The sequence below is a fragment of the Durio zibethinus genome, chromosome 3 (assembly GCF_047325235.1).
Source record: "Durio zibethinus cultivar Kanyao isolate XHJ-2024 chromosome 3, ASM4732523v1, whole genome shotgun sequence".
NCBI lineage: Eukaryota > Viridiplantae > Streptophyta > Magnoliopsida > Malvales > Malvaceae > Durio > Durio zibethinus.
This window is the reverse complement of record NC_143164.1, coordinates 10599152-10622499: the sequence shown is the minus strand read 5'-3', so window position 1 is coordinate 10622499 and position 23348 is coordinate 10599152. Positions and strand designations below refer to the sequence as shown.

General features: G+C 28.6%; 1 pseudogene; it reads left to right on the top strand.

Moving 5' to 3' along the window:
* Positions 1–396: 396 nt before the first annotated feature.
* LOC111300118 (protein trichome birefringence-like 6) lies at positions 397–16950 on the top strand (annotated as a pseudogene).
* Positions 16951–23348: the final 6398 nt, after the last annotated feature.

Here is a 23348-nt window from a genome sequence, read left to right as displayed (position 1 = left end):
AATGTGTTTTAGTGAAAAGTTTGAATTTAATGACTAACATTTCACTTAGACACTTCCAATTGTCAAAGATATCAAAATTTAATTGTAATCTATCTTGTTTACCTTTTCAATCTACATTTATATGGATTTTAAAGTTTGCTACTGACTTTAGTTATGTGTGCTTCTATTTGTTTAGGTTGAAGGCTCATTTTGAAGTAAATCTTAGAGACCTAGCTCATAAAAATTGTAGATTACTACTTGGTTATTTCTAATGAGCTTATTAAATCTTCATGTCTACATGAATTTGCATTGGACCAGATTTATTGAAACATGACAAGGTTCTGAGCAATGAGCCCTCTGCTCCTCATCTTCGTGATGTGCCTGACTATCTATCAAACCTAAAGAAATGGTATGATTATGTCTAAGGAACACAAGGATGAAAAGAAGACAAGAGTAATTATTGTTGATAAAAATGCCATTCCAAATAATGGGAAAATTAAGGAGAAGAAGATAAATAGTTGTGATATATCAAAAGGTAAGTGGGTTTATGATAAGAGCTATCCTTTGTACACAAACGGATCGTGTCCTTTTATTAATGAAAGTTTTAACTATAGTAGTAATGGAAGGCGTTGTAAACACCTAATTTTGTTTGGGTAAAATTTTGGCCATTTGTAAAGCACTCAAAATTCAACTTGGTTCAAATATAATAATTTTCAATTTTTGATAAGTTTATAAAATTGAAACTTGGACCAATTTGACTTGAATCCCCAAAGTCAACTCTGGTAAAATTTGGTAAAACTTGGTCAAATAAAGTCAAAATTAGTCAAAATTAGTTAAAATTGATCAAACTTGATAAAAATAGATAGAACCAAGTCAATCCTCAAAATTTACAACCAAATTAGAATCAATATGGTTTAAGATTGAAATTGATAATTTTTAAAGCATTAAAAATTTTTATTATGCTTTGAAAAGTATAAAATTACCAAAACGCATTTAGGGATATTTTCATAATTTAGCTTTTCTAAAAGTAAAATTTTAATGAAAATTTTCATATCATAATTGACTATTTTTTAATGATTTTTGATGCGTTAAAAACCTAGAACATCTTAGAAGGTGTGGAATTACCAAATTGCCATTTTATGATATTTTCATAATTTGACCTTACCAAGGTTTAAATTTTGCAAAAAGCTCCAGATCATGATTTTATAATATTTGATATTTTTTAGACTTTTGAAAACCTTGATTATACCTTAGGAGGTGTAAAATTACCAAAATACCCCTTAGGGATAATTCATAATTTGACCTTATTGACATAAATTTTTGATGAAACTTTTCATATAATTGTTTTATAATATTTGATTATTTTTTATGCATTCAAAATTACAACAGTACCCTCAGGAGGTGTAAAATTATTAAAATACCCCTTAAAGATATTTTCGTAATTAGACCTTTCTGAGGTAGGATTTTCATGAAAATTTTCATATCATAATTTGATAATATTTCATGATTTTTGGTACTTTAAAATCTAAAAAATGAGCATGAAAACATTGATTTATAAGAAAATGGCCTAAAGACCAAAAACTTTATACGAAGGGCAAAATAAATTTTTCATAGGGTTTAATGGCTGTAAAAATCACACTTTTGGTAATGTTTATTCTAGACTATTAGATCATGCTAGGAAGGTGAATCTAATGGTGAAAGTTCACACCTTGCAACAACAAAAAAAAAGATGAAATTTGAGCCATTAGACGTGTTTTAATCCAAAAGCTGGCACTGAATTGCATGTGATATTTTCTTCATTTTCTTAAAAGGCCATTCAACATGAGAAACCAAGGAGGGGGCTGGAAAAATTCAAAAAAAATTGAGAACAAAAAGAAGAAAAAAAGTGAAAAAAAAAGGCAAAATTTTTTTTTGCTTGTTTGTTTGCTTAAAGGTAGTCTTTTTCAACCTTAATTCTTGCATTTTTAGCATCCTCATCATATTTTTCATTGCATTTTCATCGTGTTTCATTCATCTTTTTGTTAATTTTCTTGAAAGGTTTTAGTTTATTTTTTTGATGAAAGTTTGAATCAATTTTCATCCAACTAATCAATAGTTGGATTGAAGTTAAAATCCAAACAAAAACTACACAAATACACCATTGATAAACCAAGTTGGAGGTTCGGCCAACCTCCCCTCCAATGGCCAAACCTCCTCTTGGCTTTCTCTTTGAATGTTTTTTTTGCTTCTTTTACTACCTATATGTGTTTGGCTGATGGTGCACTTGCTATTTGCTAGTTTATGGTATAAGTTGATGATATAAAATGGTGTTTGGCTCATACTCTAATTGCTTATATTTTCTTTGATATTTTTGTTTGTTTCAACTTTGATAAATGTATTCTTATGGTGAGAAATGTTTTTATGTGATGATAGAATGTCTGTATGACTCGAATGAGGTGAAGAGTATATGATTGAAGTCCCATGAAGGTTCGGCCATGATGAGTCATGGTTTGGCCAAACCTTGCTCATCATTTTAAAGATATGTGTTGCTTTGATTTATATATTTGATTGTGTTTTTGTGATGGCAGGCAAGTTGTTAATTTGTTTGAACAAATTTTCAATGGAAAAAAATGCTTGTTTTGATGGTTGGTTTTGGCTAATTTTTTAAGTTGTTTGGTTGGATTTTGAAGAATAAAAAAAATGGTGGAACATTTCAAAAGTTGGAAAAGTTTTTATGTTTAATCCATTTTTCTCTTGAATTTTCATTCATTAAGTTTGAAAATACCTTAATTTGAAATTATATTTTTAGGTCATGCATTTGGCACATGCTTACATTGATGGCATTTTTGTAATTTGCATGCATTTCATATCCATTTCCATAAGACAAAAAAAAAACCCCAAAGTTGAAACCCCAAAATTGAAACCTTAAATCTAAATCTAAATTCCAAACCCTAAACCCTAACCAGACTAATTCAAAATGATAAACCAAAAACCCTAAACCATAAACCTAAACCCTAACCCTAAAACCTAACCCTAAACCTTAAACCCTAAACCTAAATCTTAAACCCTAAAACCCTAAACCTAACTTAGACTCCAAACCAACCCTTAAACCCTAAATTAATCATGCATTTACATTTCATTTTACCTTGTCATCACATGCATTTTTATATTATCATGCATTTATACTTTGTCATTCATATTATACTGTTATGCATTTAACACATGTTATTATATTCATGCATCTCATGCATTATTTTTTAAAATTTGGTTTTCAAAGTAAACATATTTTAAAATAAGATAATACCATAAGTAAATATAATCATTGAGATCTTACCTAATTATATGAGGACTCTTGGTAATTATTATTTATGAGAGGTGGTATTTTGGTTTTACGTGACAATTTGAAAACTTTTAAATTAGAAATATTTTAAAGCTCTATCTGATTATAAGAGAGTAGAAAAAGTATTTCGATATTTAAAGTGTTTTCATCTTGATCCAAAAATAAAAAAACTTTTGTTTTTAAATTTGATTTGTTTTCGTTTGAAAAAAAAAGAAAAAAGGAAAAAAGAAAAAAAAGAAAATGAATTAATTTTGAACATTAAGTAAAATAGGACCATTTTAATTAAAATTAAAAAATAACATGTAATCAATTGGTATTGTTTTTGATGGGTGCTTAAAGGTGCTAATTATTTCTTCCGCATAAATGACTCCCAAACTAAATTCTTATTTCACATATCGCAAATTTGTTCTTTTTCTAAAACATTTGAAACCCATTTTAAAATATGTTATTAAAAGGACAAAAACTTTTGGAGTGGTTAATTACACCCTAAATAAGATTAGAGTGACTCATTGTTTTATTTTTATTGAAAATATTTTTTTAACCCTCGTTTTCCAAAATTTTCCCATTCATTCGGCTTTCGGGTCATACTACCTTTGAGTCTTAAGATATCGTGATAACTTGGCGACTCCACGAAGATACATTTAGAGAGTCAAGCCAAATATTGATTGCATGTTATCCTTAATTTTGGTTTAATGGTTTTGATTAGTGCTTAATCTTAATTCCTTGATTTCTTAAAAAGTGAAAAAAAAAAATTAGAAAAATGAAAAAAACGAACAAAAATGAAAAATGAAAAATTAAAAAAATAAAAAAATAAAAAAAAATAAAAAAATTTCAAAAAAATTTGTGTATGTGCTTTACATTTCATGTGTATTTTAGCTATGCCATTTCATGCATATTTTTAATTATGTCATTTTATGCATATTTTAATTATGTCAATTCATGCATATTTTAATTATGTCATTTCTTGCATATTGTAAATATGTCATTTCATGCATATTTTAATTATGTCATTATTATATAATATTATTTTTTAGTTTGTTTTTAATAATTGTGAGGCATTTAAGATAAGGATATTTTAGGAAAATGTCAAAGACTTATTATGTTCCTTCATACACATTCACATTTGCATTTCATGCATAAGCCCTATACTCGGGCTTTAACACTATTTAGGAGGAAGTAAAGTAGTATACCCTCATGAGGTGTAAACCTCTGCAATGGCTAGTAAAACATTTCTACTCAAATTGAACTATTTTTGCTCGTAGCCTGTAATAAATGAAGATTGAGATGCCACAGTAATCTATAATGGATGATGATATAAGGAGTAATTTGGGAAGTTAGATGCATCAATTCTCGACCCAGCATATAATGAACTATGGGGAGCCAGCCTTAGGTTGAGCCATGTTGTACCCTCTTCATAGTAATTACCCATAGTAAGTCACAAACAAAACAACCCTCATTTTTTTTTTGTTGTTAATTTGATAGTTTGTATTATTTCTTTTAGTAAAAAGGAAAGGAAAAGAATCATTAAGAAAAACAATCTTTGGTGTTAAAAAAAAAAAGAAAAAACTACTTCAAGTAAAAGTTTTTTCTTTCATGTAGTTCGATTCATTTGATTTGTGTCCAAAATTGGCAACAAGAAAAAAAAATGAAGGGTTTTTCTTAAGTTATTTGTTTTTTGGCTTAATAATAAAGGTAAGAAAAAAATTCGAATCTTAGTCAATTTTGTGTGATTCTTTCCATGTTCCTAAATTTTTCCTTTCTCTAAACAAAAAAAATGAAAAAACCAAAAGAAACAAAAACAGTAAAAAGGGAAAAAAAAACTTTAAACCCTGGTCATTTTGTGTGATTGCATTTTATGTGTGTTTTTTGAATTTTTCCTCCTTCTAAGGAAGAAAAAAGCTTTGAGTTTGAATGTTGTTTCATGTTTTGCATTTCATTATTTCATACATTTTTATCATGATTGGAAATACTAAGATAATACATGCCCCTATCTCATGCACATCTTAATAAAGTAGTAAATGCACTATATCTCATCCATATCCTAATAGGTAGTATATGCATTATATTTCATGCACATAGGTAGTATATGCATTTCATCACATTGCATATCTTAATGATAGTGTCAATTCCATTAGGTCGGCATAATACATGCATTGTATTTCATGTAGATACATCTTATGCATATACTATGTCATGCATTCATATGAGAATGTTTCATCAATCATAGGTATACATCTCATTACTTGTACAATATGTCATTGCATTTCATGCATATGGATTCATGAATATTAGTTTTTCATAAAATATGCATTGCATTTCATGTGAACATACCCCACCCCTTTTACCCTTCTCAGTTGCTTCTCTAATAATGTGATAATTTGCTTTTATTGGTTTTAATAAAAAAAGAAAAACAAAAAAAAAGAGAAAGAGAGAGTCATTAGGAATAACAATCTTTTTGTTAAGAAAAAAAAAAGAAAAAATGTTTGAAAAAAAAGAAAGAAAAGAAAGAAAAAGGAAGTTTTCTTGTGTGATAAAAGATTTAAAGAGTCTCGAAAGCGTTAGTGATTTCTGTTAGAAATAAACCCATCAAATGCCTTCATACCCTTTGCGAACATTCTTATTTCCCAAATTATTCAAATGCTTTCACTCACCAATCATAACCTCTCAAAAGATATGAATTTGAAATTTTGAACTTTGTCTTCACTTGATAATATTCTTTTCTTAGGCATTGAATAATAAGATAACCAATTTTGAAAAAAAATTGGGATTCCTAGAAAATTAGGCAAACACGATATTTTTCCTAAAAATTTAGATGTGCTGTCAAGGCTATGCTATTCCTAAAATCAAAGTCACCTAAATCTTTTGAAATGACCATAAACATACTAGCCTTTCACTCATGTACCCCAAAAATTGTCCTTGTCCAGTATTTTGGGGGCATATTGACCAAAAATAATGTCCTCATTACCCTTAAGACAATTTGAATTGTGATCAACCTGTCTTTTATTATGGAGTGGTGTGAACTTTGTGACTCCTTAAATGAGTTCATTCCACATGACCTTTTTCACACATTAACCTCCATCAGGGGTGGTTTGGCAAAATAGAATATCTTTCTCTAATGGTGTTGGGAAGCATGAAAAAAAAAAAAAGAGGGGGAGGAAAAATTTTGGTTATGACATCATGCACCTGAGACATTTATCCTTCACCTGATAAATAGCCATATTTCACCATCTCTTTACAAATATAAAATTTATTCCTTACTACTCCTTTGAGCTTGTTGAAATTCTTTATAAATAAACCTTGACTAAAGATACCTTTTATACTGGGGGCAAAAATGATGCATTTAGGGGTTTAAGTGTGATAATGGGCAAGAAAAGATCCTGTATATTGGGGCAAAATGCCTAATGAAAGGTGTCAAAGTTTTCAATTTACTTGAAATAGCAAAAGAAAAAAAAAGAAAAGAAATGTTTTAACACATGCATGCATTCCATTTCATGCACATAGGTAGTACATGCATTCTATCACATTGTATATCTTAATGATAATGTCAGCTCCATTGGGTCGACATAACACATGCATTGCATTTCATTTAGACACATCTTATGCATATACTATGTTATGCATTTCATATGAGAATGTTTCATCAGTCATAAGTATACATCTCATTACTCATATAAAATGTCATTGCATTTTATGCATGTGGATTCATGAATGGTAAGGTTTCATAAAATATGCATTGCAACATTTCATGTGAACATACACCACCCCTTTTACCCTTTTCATTTGCTTCTTTAATAATTTGGTAATTTGTTTCTATTGCTTTTAATAAAAAAAAGAAAAAAAAAGAGAAAGAGAAAGTCATTAGGAATAACAATCCTTTTGTTTTAAGAAACAAGAAAAAAATAAGTGTTTGAAAAAAATGAAAGAAAAAAAAAAAAGAAAAAAAGTTTTATTGTGTAATAAAAGATGGAAAAAGTCTTGAAAGAGTTGGTGATTTCTATTAGAAATAACCTTACCAAATGCTTTCACACCTTTCAAAAACATTCTAATGTCCCAAAATCATTCAAATGCTTTCACTTACCAATCATGACCCCTCAAAAGACATGAACCTAAATTTTTGAACTTTGCCTTTGCTAATAATATTCTTTTCTTAGGCAATGAATAATGAGATAGCCAATTTAAAAAAAAATTTATTATTCCTAGAAAATTAGGCAAACATGACATTTTTCTTAAAATTTGGATGTAGTAATTTGATAAATGTCAAGGCTATGCTATTCCCAAAATCAAAGTCACCCAAATTCTTCAGATCACAAACATACCAACCTTTCACTCATGTACCTAAAAAATTATGTTTGTCCAATATCTTGGGGCCACATTGACCAAAGAAAAAAATGTCTTCATTGTCTTTAAGACTACTTGAATTGTGATCAACTCATCTTTTGTTATGGAGTGGCATGGACTTATTGACACCTTAAATGAGTTTATTCCACATGATCCTTTTTCTCACATTAGCCTTCATTAAAGGTGGTTTGCCAAAGCAAGATATCTTTTTTGAATGGTGGTAGGAGGTGTGAAAAAATAAATAAATAAAGAGAGAGAAAAAAGGTGAGAGGAAAAAATTTGGTTATGATATCATGCACCTGAGACATTTATCCTTTGCCTAAAAAAATGCCACTTTTCATCATCTCTTCACAAATATAAAAATTTATCTCTTATTATGCCTTTGTGCTTGATAAAATTCTTTATAAATATGCCTTGACTAAGGATCACCCTCTACATTGAGGGCAAAAAGGATGCATTTAGAGGTTTAAGTGTGATAATGTTCAAGAATAGATCCTATATATTGGGGGCAAAATGCCCTATGAAAGGTGCCAAAGTTTTCAATTTACTCCAAATAGCAAAAGAAAAAAAAGGAAAAGAAAAAAAGCAAAAAAAAAAAAAAAGAAAAGAGAGAAAAAGAAAGAAAAAAGAAAAAAAAAAAGGGGAAAATTGAAAATGGAAAATGGAAAATGAAAAAAAAAAGAAAAAGAAAAAAAGAAGAAGAAATGAATGATTTAGTGGAAAGCATCAGAAAACTAACATATGCCCCAAAGTGAATACTTCAAATAGAAAAATGATTTTGGTTTAATCACCCTCAAACAATTATTTTGGGCCTAGGTATCATTTTTTTTTGGGCAACTTTGAATCTTTGCCTCCATTATGTCCCAACAAAAATCCATATTGGCCTAGATATCATTTCTTTAAGGAATGACCACTAAACACATGAACCTTTTTTTATCTCTCTTTATCACCTAATTACCTATTTGGATCATTAGTTTATTTTTGATAAGTTTGAATTCTTATGTGCATTGTATTATAATAAAAAAAAGATAAAAAAGAAAAAAAGAAAGTTAAATGTGACTCTAAGGTGAAAACTCTATAAAATGGTGGTCTAAAGCAAATCTTGATAGCTTTAAAAGCCACTTTTGTGATGCATACCAAAGGTCGCTTAGACCTCTTTGAAAGAACTAAAGATACAAAGGTCCTAAAAGATTTGAAATGCATAAAAAGAATGATTGATTTTGAAAATTTGAACCTTCTTTTCCTTATCCTTAAATAACCTTCCAAAACTTTAAGCCCACCTTAGTTGACCTTGACATTTATTAAAATGCCACTTTCAGATACTAAAGAAAGTGTCAAACCTGTTTGGTTTTCATGGGATTCATGCTTTAAAAAAAATTTATGTCTCATTTGTGAGCCTAGATGGAAAAGTATTCAACCTTTTTATTCTTTTCGAATAGTGAAGTCCCTTTGAATAAACTGAAGCCCTCACATGTTGAACCATCCAATCTAATTAAAAAGAAAACTATCATTTCTTTTAGTGCTAACAGAGAGCACCAACTTTCAAAAGACTCTCAAAGCAATATTTGTTTAGATATTTCATTCTTCTTAACTAAGAAATTTAATTATGTGGAGCAAATTTTATTGAATATTTTGAAAACTGTTAATAACCAGCCATACATTTTATGAAAAATAAAAAAATGTGGTAAAAAAAATCATTAGATAATGAGAACCTTTAGAACAATTTGTATTTAAGAAAGTGAAAAGGTTTTTTTTTCTTGGAATAATTAATGTTGTTGAAAAAGAAAAAAAAAGAAAAAAAAAGGAAAAATATTTTTAAGAATGGTAATGTGTCTTGTTAAGTCCAAACACATGCTGCATATGAGTGATGCATGTTGCATGAAAGCTTGTTGAAAATAAAAGGAAAATAAAAAAAATTATGATAGGAAAATAAAAAAAGGTAGAAATAGTAAAGAGACCACAAAAAAGATGAGTAGAGGAATAAATAAAAAGACATGAAAAAATGGAAAAGGATACCTTTCTAGGAAGAAGTTTAAATGCTAAGAAGAAATTAGCAGAAAAGAAATCTGAAAAATGAAAAAAAATTTGGCATTTACATCTTCATGTAAACACTTACATCATGTAAAAAGAATGTACATTTTCATCATGGTAAAAATTTTTGCATCTGCATTATCATATTTGCATCATGGAAAAGGTCTTCACACTTGCATCATCACAATACATCCACATTGCTAGGACATACATTTGCATTTGTATGGATCATTTGCATTAGGAAAAGACATTTGCATCAAGAAAAAGCAATTTGCATGTTTGCATAGAGCATTTATTTGCGCCTTTGCATGAAGTAGAAAATTTGTAGTTGCTTGATCATTTCAATTGCCTTTTGCAACATGGTTATGTTTGCCAAATTTAAGAGGTAAAGCAAAAAAGAGGAAATTTGTTCTTTGAACTTTCAAACACTTGAGAAATGGTTTAAAACACTTATGGAAAGAAAAAGGGTTATAACAAAGATGAAATATTGGGCATTGCCAAATCTAAAACATAAAATCTTTTAAAACAAAGAGTGAAAAAAACTTTTGGAGTAAAAAGTGAAAAATTTCAAACTCTAAAGAAGATTATGATTGAGAGAATAAGTACAAAACTTTCAAGACCTCTTGGTAAAATCTTAAATTTTTAAAAATTTTTCAAGACCTTCAGGCAAAACTTTAGATTTTTGAATGAATTTTAAAACCTCTAGATAAAACCTTAAAATTTTGAATGAATTCCAAACCCTTCAGGTAAAACCTTAGATTTTCAACTAATTTCCGAGACGATCAGGCAAAATTTTAAAATTTTCAATGATGTTGAAGACCTCTAGGCAAAATTTTAAATTTTCAAAAGATTTTCAAAGACCTTTGGGTGAAATTTCAAAATTTTTAAATGATTTCCAAAGACCTTTGGGCAAAATCTTAAATTTTTTGATGATTTCCAAGACTTTTAGGCAAAACTTTAAATTTCTAAACGAATTCCAAGACCTTCGGGCAAAACCTTTAAATTTTTTTAATGATTTCCAAGACCTTTAGGCAAAATTTTAAAATTTGAAAAGATTTCCAAGATCTCTGGGAAAAATCTAAAATTTTGGAAAGATTTTCAAGACTTTGAAGCAAAATTTTAAGTTTTTGAAAGATTTCCAAAGACTTTTGGGAAAAACCTTAAATTTTCTAAAACTTGTTAAGTGTTCCAAGCATAATATGAAAGTTGTTCAGGCACAATTTCAAAGTCCTCCTGGTGTAAGTTTTTTGAGTTGAATATATTTTTAGTATCATGATTTGTATGCGTTTTGGGTAGATTTTTTTTAAAATTTCAAGGTTAAGATTTTAGAATTCGCAAAAACATTTGAGAAGAAAAAAATAATAATAAAAAATTTAAAATTTAAAATTTAGAAAAATTAAAAAATTAAAAAAACCTCTTTCAACACGAGAACAAACAAACAAGCACATGTAAACAGAGTCCTCTCTTCCCTTGGTGCTAGACAAAATTGATGCCTTTAGTCTTTGTATTATTCCTACTTCTCAAAAATATGCAATGAGAGGCAACTGTAAATACCTAATTTTGTCTAGGCTTTTTTTGGCCATTTTTAAGGCACTCAAAATTCAACCCAGTTGAAATCCAATATTTTTTTCAATTTTTGACATGTTTCTGAAATCAAAATTTGGACCAATTTGACTCAAATGCCCCAAAGTCAATTTTGATTAAACTTGGTCAAATTTAGACAGACAAAGTAAAAATTAGTAAAACTTAGTTAAAATTGATCAAACTTGATAATAGAACATGAGTCAATCTTTAAAATTCACAATGAAATTGGAATAAATGTGGTTTAAGATTAAATTAGTAATTTTTAAAACACTAAAAATTTTTATTGTACTTTAAAGTGTAAAATTATCAAAATGCCCTTAGAGAGTGTTTGGTTCGCGAAATCTTGGATTTAGGGGAAAGTGTGATAACCGAAAAAGTTTGATACTCGGGGTTTAGGTTGATTTTTAAGGTATCTTGTAATTAGATTCACTTATTTGGTTGGGGGGCAATCTTGGTTTATTAATTCATATACCATAATTTCTTTAATAAGTTGTTGGTAACCTTTCATTTTGTTTTAATACAAAATATCCAAACGATAAATGATGCCTTTAGTAGTAAAAGCAAAGAAAGATTTTAATTTTTTTAATTAAATATACCCAATTATGGTGTTTAACTTGACATCAAAGCATAATTGTTGTATTAAAATATATAAAAAAATCAATTATGGTATTTGGAAGAGTTGAACGCCTTATTTACTTGTGTAAATATGTTAGAAAAAGCATCAAATAAGGCATTTGTTCAAAAAAAATGTCTTATTTGCTTTTGTAAAGATTATGAAAGATGTTTATCAAATAAAGTGTTTGTGGGAAGAAATGCCTTAATTGATATCAAATAAGGCACTTGTAGGAAGAAACACCTTAGTTTATATCAAATAAGGTGCTTGTAAAGCAAACGGCTTAATTAATATCAAATAAAGTGCTCGTAGGAACAAATGCCTTAATTGATATCAATTAAGGCATTTCTTTCTACAAACGCCTTAATTGCCATATATTAAAACTAAATTAAAAATAAGATAAATTTTTTTAAAAAAAGCTAAAATTAAATTTCAGATTTGCTTTTCAAAAGGATAATGGATATTGACAAATTTTTTATTTAGGTCAAATTTAGAAATAAAGCAACTTTCCCTTAGAATCTTAAAATACCGTAGGAAGATGTGGATTTCTAATTTTGGGACTTTAGGTATTGTTGGAAATCTAACATTTTCTCTTATAATCGGATTAACCTAAACCAAACATGGGAAACAAATATCCATCATCAAGATTCCGTAAGAAAATTTATGGATTCTCCCAAACTAAACACACTTTTAGGGGTATTTTCATAATTTGACTTTTTCAAAGTTAAATTTTTGTGAAAACTGAATTTTTTTAATGATTTTTGATGCATTAAAAACCCAAATCACACTTTGAGAGGTGTGAAATTACCAAAATGCCCTTTAGGGGTATTTTATAATTTGACCTTCTAAGGTCAAAATTTTGTGAAGAGCTTCAGATTATGATTTTACAACATTTGATGATTTTTAGAATTTTGAAAATCTTGATTGTATCTTGGGATGTGTGAAAGTACCAAATATCTTTTAGGGTTAATTTTGTAATTTAACATTTTCAAGGTCCTTTTTTACGAAACTTTTCAGATCATGATTTTATAATATTTGATAATTTTTGATGCATTTGAAATAACAGCTGTACCACGAGAAGTGTGAAATTATCAAAATACCTCTTAGGAGTATTTTTGTAATTTGATATTTCGAGGTCGGATTTTCTCAAAAATTTTTAGATCTTAATTTCATATTATGTCATGATTTTTGGTGCTTTAAAATCCTAAAATAAGCATAGGAGCAGTTATTTTTGAGAAAATGGCCTAAAGATCGAAAACTTTGTACTAAGAGCAAAATGATCTTTTTATGGGGTTAATGGCTGTAAAAATCATATCTTTGGCAATGTTTATTCAAGACCATTAGATCATGTTAGGAAGGTGAATCCAATGGTGAAAGCTCACAACTTGAAACCAATAAAAAAGATGAAACTTGAGCCATTAAATGTGTTTTAATCCAAGGGCTAGCATTGAATTGCATGGGATATTTTTTGTCATTTTCTGAAAGGGCTATTTAGTGTGAGAAACCAAGTAGGGGGATGGAAAAATGCAAAAAAAAAAAAAAATAGAGCAGAAATAAAATAAGAAAAAAGTGAAAAAAAAAAGGGAGGAAAAAGTTTTTGGTTGTTTGTTTGCTTGAAGGTAGTCTTTCTCGACCTTAATTCTTGCATTTTTAGCATCCACATCACATTTTTCATTGCATTTTCATTATGTTTCATTCATCTATTTATTGATTTTAGTGAAGGTTTTTAGTTTATTTTTTTGCTTAAAGTTTGAATCAATTTTCATTGAACTAATTAATAGCTGGATTAAAGTTGAAATAAATAAATAAAAAAACAACACAAATTCACCATTGAAAAACCAAGTTGGAGGTTTGGCCACCCTCTCTTCCCATGGCCAAACCTCTTCTTGGCTTTCTCTTTAAATGAGTTATTTGTTTCTTTTGCTACCTATATGTGTTTGGTTGATGGTGCACTTGCGATTTGCTAGTTTATGGTCTAAGTTGATGATATAAAATGGTGTTTGGCTCATACTCTAATTGCTTATATTTTCTTTGATATTTTAGTTTGTTTCAACTTTGATAAATACATTCTTATGGTGAAAAATGTTCTTATGTGATGATAGAATGTCTGTATGGCTTGAATGAAGTGGAGAGTACATGATTGAAGTCCCATGAAGGTTCGACCATGGTGAGTAATGGTTTGGCCAAACCTTGCTCATCATTTTAAAGATATGTGTTGCTTTGATTCATATATTTGATTGTGTTTTTGTGATGATAGCAAGTTGTTAATGTGTTTGAACAAATTTTTAATGGAAAAAAATGCTTGTTTTGACAGTTGGTTTTGGTTAATTTTTTAAGAACAAAAAAAAATGGTGGAACATTTCAAAAGTTGGAAAAGTTTTTATGTTTGATCCATTTTTCTCTTAAATTTTCATGCATTACATGTTTGTGAGATTAAGTTTGAAAATACCATAGTTTGTAATTTTGTTTCTAGGTCATGGATTTGGCACATGCACTCATTAATGACATTTTTGTACTTTGCATGCATTTCATGTCCATTTCCATAAGATCAAAAACAAAAAAATTTGAAACCCCAAACTTGAAACCCCAAATCGAAACCCAAAATCCCAAACCCTAAACCATAAGACCCTAAACCCAAACCCTAAACCTTAACCTCAAACCCAAATCCATAAACCTAAACCCTAGCCCTAAACCCTAAACCTAAACCCTAAACCTAAACCCTAAACCTTAAAGCCCTAAACCCTAAACCTAAACCCTAGCTCTAAATCTAAACCCTAAATCCTAAAACCTTAATTGTAACCTAGATCCCAAACCAACTTTTAAACCCTAAATCAATCCTGCATTTGCATTTCATTTTACCTTGTCATCATATTCATTTTTATATTATCTTGCATTCATACTTTGTCATTCATATTATATTATCATGCATTCACCACTTGTTATTATGTTCATGCATTTTTTTTTAAAATTTGGTTTTCAAAGTAAAAATGTTTTAAAATAAGATAATGCCTTTAGTAAATATAATCATTGAGATTTTGTCTATTATAAGAGGACTCTTAAAAATTATTATTTATGAGAGTTGTTATCTTACTTTTATGGGCCAATTTGGAAACTTTTAAATTAGGAATATTTTTGAAACTCTACCTAATTATAAGAGAGTAAAAAAGTATTTTGATATTTAAAATGTTTTCATCTTAATGCAAAAATTAAAAAAAAAACTTTTTTTTAAAAATATGATTTCTTTTGGTTTAAAAAAAAGAAAAAAAAACAAAAAAAAAGAAGTAAAAAAGAATAGAAGAAAATGAATTAATTTTGAACATTAAGTAAAATAAGACCATTTTAATTAAATTAAAGGATAACATGCAATCAATTGATACCTTTTTCAACAGGCGTTGTAGAGATATTAATCCTTCTCCATGTATATCCAAGTCTTGGACTCAACTCTAATTTCATAAACTGCAAATTTATTTTTTTTTTAACTTTTTAAACTCGTTTTAAAATATTTTATTAAAAAGATAAAACTTTTTGGGTAGGCAATTGTACCGTAAAAAAAAATTGATGATGACTCATTATTTTGTTTTTATTGAAAATTTTTTTAACCCTTATTTTCCAAAATTTCTCCATTTGTCCAGCTTTCAGGTTCGATAGCTTTTAGTCTTGAGACATTGAGACAGGTGTGATAGAAAATACATGAAGTGGAAATGGCAACCACAAGATTGGTATTTTCCTAAGTAAATTTGATTTGTTTATACTTTTTTCTTGGGTATGCACATCTTGGCAATTTCTATGTCAAAGACTGGTTTTTTATGTGGGGCTTTCTATTTCAGTTCAATGCTGTAAAAATGTTAGATTTGATCTTAGGGAAAAGACTAGTCTTTGTGGGATATTCAATTAATAAAAACCAATGGGAATCCATGCTTTGTTTATTAATGGGAGCTATAAAAGATCTAAATAAGGTCTATGAAACTCATGGGTGAAGAATCACCAAAGATAATGGAAATTATAGTTTCAAAATTATGGTAAATTAAATGATTGTTTAAAGTTTATTTGCTCTTTATTTCACTTATAGACTAGAATTTTGAGTATTTGCCTATTTAGCGTAGTTAATGTTTTGGGGTTGTTTTTGCAGGACTATAGTGTACAGTTGAATACTATGCTTTTCACTTTTTAGTACATGAGGGCAAGGTAAGAATAGCGTAAAAGTGGAAGCCAACTTTGCAAATTGATGCCATTGATCATGGTTTATCAAAATGGAGAGGAGCTGATATTTGGTCTTCAACATTGCACATTGGTGGTCTTATTACAAAATAAAAATCGGGTTAGTGCCATTACATAATCATACTGTGAATCTTTAATAAAATCTTGGCCAGTACACCTTAAAGTTATAGTGAGATTTTCTTTTCAAGGTTCCAATCTTGCATTAACAATAAGCTGAAGAGTTCAAGCAAGATCTCCTTTTTATTAGGAGAACATGTTAAGTTGTTCTTTTAAGAATTAGGATGACATTGCTAGATATGTACATGTGAGCTAAACCTTTATATGCTTTTGTAATAAGTTTGACATTTATTGGTAATTTCCATATCTTAGGATCAACTATTATCAGAAAGGAAACTAAGTATTTCCTCAACTTGACGTCTCCACTGCCTTTAGAAAAGCTTTGATAACAAGGGTAGAATGGGTTGATAGACACATTAATCTAGGCAAAACATAAGCTTTCTTTTGAAATTTAGTACCTTCTCATTTCAAGTTAGCTGTTGTTCATGCTGCTAAACTTTTCTTTCTTTAACATTTACCAATATAGATTACTAAGTAAGCTTTGATCATTCATTATATAAGGGAGGACAGTGGAACTCAGGTGGCCATTATATGGAAGCTGCTTGGCCCTTTGATGACACTTCAAGCATGATATACCTTGAGAAGAACAAAATTGTGGATGTGATTTGCAAATGAAACTCTTGTAACATTGCTAAATTTGACTAGTTTATTTACGTATAGGATAGATGGTCATCCATCAATTTATGGTGACCTTGATAGCTTAGTTAACCTTGATCTCAGTAGCAATTGTTTTTTAAGGTTGATGCCATAAAATCTTAGAGGGCTAAAGAATTTGCAGAGAAATGGTCTTTAGGAATAACGGTTTTGATGGGTTCCTATTGGCCAATTTGTTCCTTGTTCAAAGTCTGTTGCATGTTGTGGTATTTTCATAGTTAAAATTAGCTCGCAGCATAGTGCAGGCCTATCAGCTAGTTATAGTAAGTTACATCATCATCTAGATACTACAAATCATTTTTGGCTTGAGAAATGTTAAGGATAATATATCTAATAACACTAGAATTTTACTAAAAATAAACTCTTGAAGTTTTTTTTTTTTTTTTTTGTATGAAATAAAGCTATGAATAATTTTATTTTATTAGAATACAAATCTTTGACTTTATTAAATATTTTATATCATGTTAAAACCTTCTTGATTGGTGTATATAATTTATAAAAAATGCTTACAAGCATTTTTTTTTTTTGGATGAGTTAGATATTTGAAGGAACATTATTTTAATAATTTTGGCAATTGAATATGCATTTTCATCCATTTTCACATTTAATGGGTACAACTACAATAAAATTAAAATTCATAATCTTAATATTATAAAAAAATCATAACCTTAATTCCATTTAATAAAATATCAAAAATTTGTTTTAATTGTTTGTAAAATTCAAAAGTTTATTAGGATATTAGTTTGAAAAAGTTGTGATTTATAATCCATATTATTTTAGTTTCAAAGGAAATAATTGCTTAGAATATAAAAGTTTAACTATATTCAAATATTTAGAATACGGGTAAGATTATAGTTGCAAGAATTATTATCATCATCATCATCATCATTATTATTATTCAATGTTGATGGTTTTGCTCTTAAGTTCATTTGGATTTTATCATACCATCAATGAAGTCCAATGGAAGCACTTTATGAGTTTAATGATACATTTTTTTCATTTGGATCATTACAAGTTATGGTTGGTGTTTACCAATTACACTACACCTTCAGTTTAGGATTGAACCCTAAGGGATTTAGTGAAAATTTTTAAAAGGTGTTCTAAATACACCATAAAAACTTCTTTTTACATCTCATAAATTTTCTTCCAAAAGTACTCATATAACAAATACCAATTTTATCCTTTAATAGATTATAATTTTACCCTCATACACCCCATATGCCCACCTTCTTCTTCTTTTTTTTTTCCTTTTTTTCCTCTTTTATCCTTATTTCTCAAACACTAAATCCTAAATCTTTAAAACTAAAACTAAAATTTTGAAACCTTTGCTAAAATCCTGCAAACTGTGTAAAAATAAATAAAGAAATAAGAAACAATAATGGGGGAGACAAGCTTGATGAGGTAATGAAATCTCAACCCAGTTGAGCCTGATATTTTTAGGTTTACAGAAATTCATTTATGAGAATACAACATAATTTCGAAAATAGATTTATGAAAATTATGATATATTCTCAAAAAATTATTTTCAAAATTTATGATGTATTTAAAAATACCCTTATTTAAGTTTTTTTTGTTTCTTTTTTATCCGTAAAAGTATACAGGGACAAAAATAGTCCTACCACTTAAGTTTTGTCCATCCCCATTCTTTTTAAAAAAATTTTTAATTTAGAACTTTTTAAATTACTTTATTAATTTAATATAATAAATAAATTTATATAATTATCTAATAAATAGTTAAAAACTAAATATTAACTAAATACATAAATAAATAATAAATAATATAATCTAATAAATTATTAAATAATTTAATACATGAAAACGTTAATATATAATTGAATAAATAATTTTAGTAGTTTTTAATTTATTAGCAAAAATATTATTTGATATAAAATAATTTTAATAATTTTTAATAATTTATTAATTTTACAAATATTAAGTGTATATTGTAAATTTCATTATATACACATTTTAATCAATCTCTTTAATGGTCATTTTTTCGTTTCATCACACTTCATCTCATCACAACCGTTGATAATTTAATGCATAAAAATGTTAATATATAATTAGATAAATAATTTTATTAGTTTTTAATTTATTAGTAAAAATATTATTTGATATAAAATAATTTATTAATTTTACAAATATTAATTATATATTATAAATTTTATTATATATAAATTTTAATATAACATTTTTGATAATCACTTTCTCTTTTCACCACATTTCATCTCATTACCACTATTGCGTTTATATCCTAACACATATTTTACTAGATTTTAATGTTATTGTTATAATAACCAATCTTATTGTTATAGTAACTAATTTCATTTTCAGTAATATCTTTAATCTCATTATAATCAATCTCATCATCCATTCAAATAAATCTTTAGATCACCTGGTTTGATCGGCTGTGGTGGTGTCTTTAAGTGATGGTGCAGCAAGTGTGAACCTTGAAATTTTCTTTGGCGGCATTCAAAGCTCCAATTATACCGAGATATTCGCCATCAGAGAAGCTTTTGTGATATTCTGTAAATCACAATAGTTAAAGGTCGAAGATTTCGTAGTGGAGTTCGATTCAAAAGTGGCTCTATCCCACGTTGTTAATTTTGACACACGACCATGTCATACATAATTTGTTTGAATTCATTGTTTTTCATGCTAAGGATAGGGAATAGTGATTGTGAGTATACTTTCATCAAACCTTCGAAATAAAAAGATATTTTGGAAAGTTTTAATAATAGAATTCATATCATACATTTCTAACTTTTGGTAATTAATAAAAGGTTCAAGGAGAATGCATCTTAAGAAACAAAATCAGTTAAGTCTGTGCACTTGCAACACTTAAATTATCATGGAAAATGAAAATGCAAGTTGGATGGATAAAATGGAAAGAACCTAAAGAGAGATTAAGGAAATACTTGTGGGAATACAATAGAATATAGACAAACAATTGGCAAAATTAAAATATATGTTAGTAGGTTTGACCAAAGAAAAAGCTATTATTGAAAAACATGGGGTAAGGGAGGAAACAACTATTGAGAAGCCATTGTATCCACTTGGGTTCACATATCCATATGTTTAAGACCCTCTTATGCCATGAGCACCCCAGTAACCCATCAATCTTACACTAACACTTCTACCAAGTTGCCTTCAGTTCAGATGAATTTCAATCTCGAGCCTACCCGCTATGATCTCATTGTGATACCTAACCTAGATGATCCCAAAGAATGGTAGAAGTTGAAAAAGATACCTGGGTTGGTTGAGAAAACTGACATAAAAGACAAGTTGCTAGAAAAAAGACTCAAGGTAGTGGAAGAAAGTGATGTTTTTAGGAATATTGATATCAATGAGCTTAGCCTAACTTGGTTATCCTTACAAAGTTTAAGATTTCTGACTTTGAGAAGTATGATGGAACGAGATGCGAACGAGATGCCTTTAAACACACATTACCATGTACTAGCAAAAGATAATAGGCTACATTCATGATGATAAGTTATTGATCCATTGTTTTCAAGATAGTCTTACTAGGTCTGCAGCAAGGTGGTATACCCGACTAGACTGAAGTAAGATTTGCTCCTGAAATGATTTGGCTAGAGCCTTCCTAGCATAATACAAACATGTTGAAGATATGGCACCAGATAGGTTGTCTTTGAAGAATATAAAGAAAAAGTCAACTAAAACTTTCAAAGAATATGTATATAGATGAAGAGACATCGTAGCCTAAGAACAATCACCTCTATAAAAAAAAAATCATTGTTCTATTTGTCAATTCCCTGAACACTCCCTATTACAAAAAAATGATCGATAATATCTCTAAAAAACTTTATTGACATATTAATTGCTAGGGAAACGATAGAAAATGCAATAAAAAATGGTAAGATTAAATTGAAAGATGCACCTAATGTTGAAAAGGGAAATACATTAGAAAAGAGTGAAATGGAGGTGCAAGTAGTCACACTTGAGGGGCATCTACCCAAGAACTTCATCCCATGCAATTTTATCCTTTTCATCAACCTTACTGTCATAGGTAGTATCTTTCAAAGCCTATATCTTTATCAACTAAACCAGCATTTGGGCTTTTCGACAAATCTTCAACCTTTTATGACCATTCACGATCTTGTTCCCATACTTGAGCCTACCATCCGACCAACAAGGAATAAAAAAAAGATCAAAAAATGATTGAAAAAAACTTACAATCTCTATTTCTCACCTTTTGCCTTTGCTAATAAAAGGTCGATACCTCACTTCTATGCCTCCAAAAACAACAAATCCATCGGCAATGAATTATGATCCTAATAGCAAGTGAGATTATCATATGGGGACAATTGGCCACTTAATTGGAAAATGCAGATAACTAAAGAAAAATGTTGAGAATCTCATCAAAAACGATATTTTGACTCTATAACTGATAGAACAATGCAAGTTGACTATACCAAATTATGAAATGTGAAGAATTGAAATGTCGAAGGAGGTTTCAAGTTTTGAAAGATCAAGATAGGATGATTTTCTTTTGATCCTTTGACTTTTTGTGTATGACACATGTTTTTAGGAGTTATTCAAATTAATCTTATTGAACTTTATTTTAGAAGAAATGAATGCTTTCGATTCTATGAAATTTTGTTTTTATGCAATTATTTTAATAATAGTCTCACATAGTTAATTTTCAAATCATAAAATAAAAAGTGCTTTACAAATTTTTTTTATTCACAATTGATTAAGAATAAAATCCCATATAAACAGTTTTCAAAATCATCAAAAAATTTCTTTAAAAAAAAAAGCCTTTCCAAAGGGAAATATACGTTTTTTTTTTATGGTGAGAATCTTGAAGTAATTGGTGATTACTATTAAAAAATAAACTCATCCAATACCTTCACGCCTTTTCTTGACTACTCTCATGCTTCAATCTTTTTGAATAACTTCACTTACCAGTCATAATCCTTTAAGGGGCATGGATTACAACTTACGAACCTTGTCATCATTTAATATGTTGAGATAATAATCTTTTTTGGGCAATGAACAGCATAGGCCAATTTTGAAAATTCATTTTGAAATTTGAAAACCAAGCAAGATACTTTTTCAAATTTTTAATTGGTAATTTAATATGTGTCAAATTCTGCCAATATGATTAAGCCATCTAAATTCTTTTGAAAACCATAAACATGAAACATGTCTGAACCTTTTCTCAAGTAGCCTCTGTTTCACTTTTTAGGGCACATTAACTAGAAGAAGCAAAATTCTTTCTTCCCTAAGACAATTTGTTTCATGCATTAATACCTTTTCTGCTCATTTTACCAAAAATGCCAAAATAGTTTGGAACCAAAATGAGCCTTTTTCTGAACTATGCAATCAAATTTGGGACATCCCATATAACTTGATTTTCACCATCATAACAACGTTGAGTGGAAAACAAGATAAGGCATCAATCACGTAAAAATGATTAATGGTCATAACACAAAAATAAAAAAAAAACCTTTTATCTCTTTCTTCAAATAATTTGCTCTTCTAACTAAGTGATCGTGTTTGAAATGATGAATGATCATCTTTTTCTATCCTTCGCATAAAGAAAAATTATCCACTTGCTACCCATTTAAGCTTATTGAATTTTTAAATACAAAATGAATCTTAATCAAGGATCATCTTTTACACTGGGCAAAATAAAGATATCTTCAAGGGACTAACATCAAAGAAAGTGTTTGATATTGCGAGCGTCTACCATGCACCTCGAAGATGAGAAATTAGAGCAAAAAGTGAATTAGATTTTAGTTAGAATCCCAAGAACTCAAGAAAATAGTTCGCTAACAATGAAGTCAAATGTTTAAAAAAAAAAGAAAAGAAAAAAAAAGAAAAGAAAGAAAGACATGTATCTCATATATGAGAGTTTGGGACAAAAAGTGAATAAAGTTACAGTTAGAATCTCAAGAAAAAAAAAGATAGAATTTAAGAAAGTAGAATGTTAAAGTTGAAGTTAAATGTTTCCAAAAACAAAAAAGAAATAGCAAAAAAAAAAAAAGCAAAGAAAGGAAAACAGGCACTTGAAAGATAAAGATCTAGGGTAAAAAGTGAATCAAACTTCTATTAGAATTCCAAGTGAAAAAAAGAAGATAGAATTCAAGAAAGAAGAATGCTAAAGTTGAAATTAGATGTTTCCAAAAAAAAAAAAGCAAAGAAAGAAAAACACATGACTTTTCATTTAAAGAATGCTCCATAAGATCCTTGGCCTAAATACCCTGAATAGCATATTTTGAGCCTATTTATCAATTCTTTTAAAACCTTAAACCTAGGCCTACATTACATACCTTAAAAAGTCCATTTTGATCAAATTCGAATACTTGAATTAAAGAGCTATGTCCTTGAAAATTTGTATATACGTATTATTAATTGACAAGATTTTACCAAGTTCTTCATTGTTAGAAAATATAGTTCTAAAGTGAAAACTCAAAAAGGGTAGTTTAGGGCTAGAGCCACTTTTAATACCCAAAAGAATTTTAGAGTTCC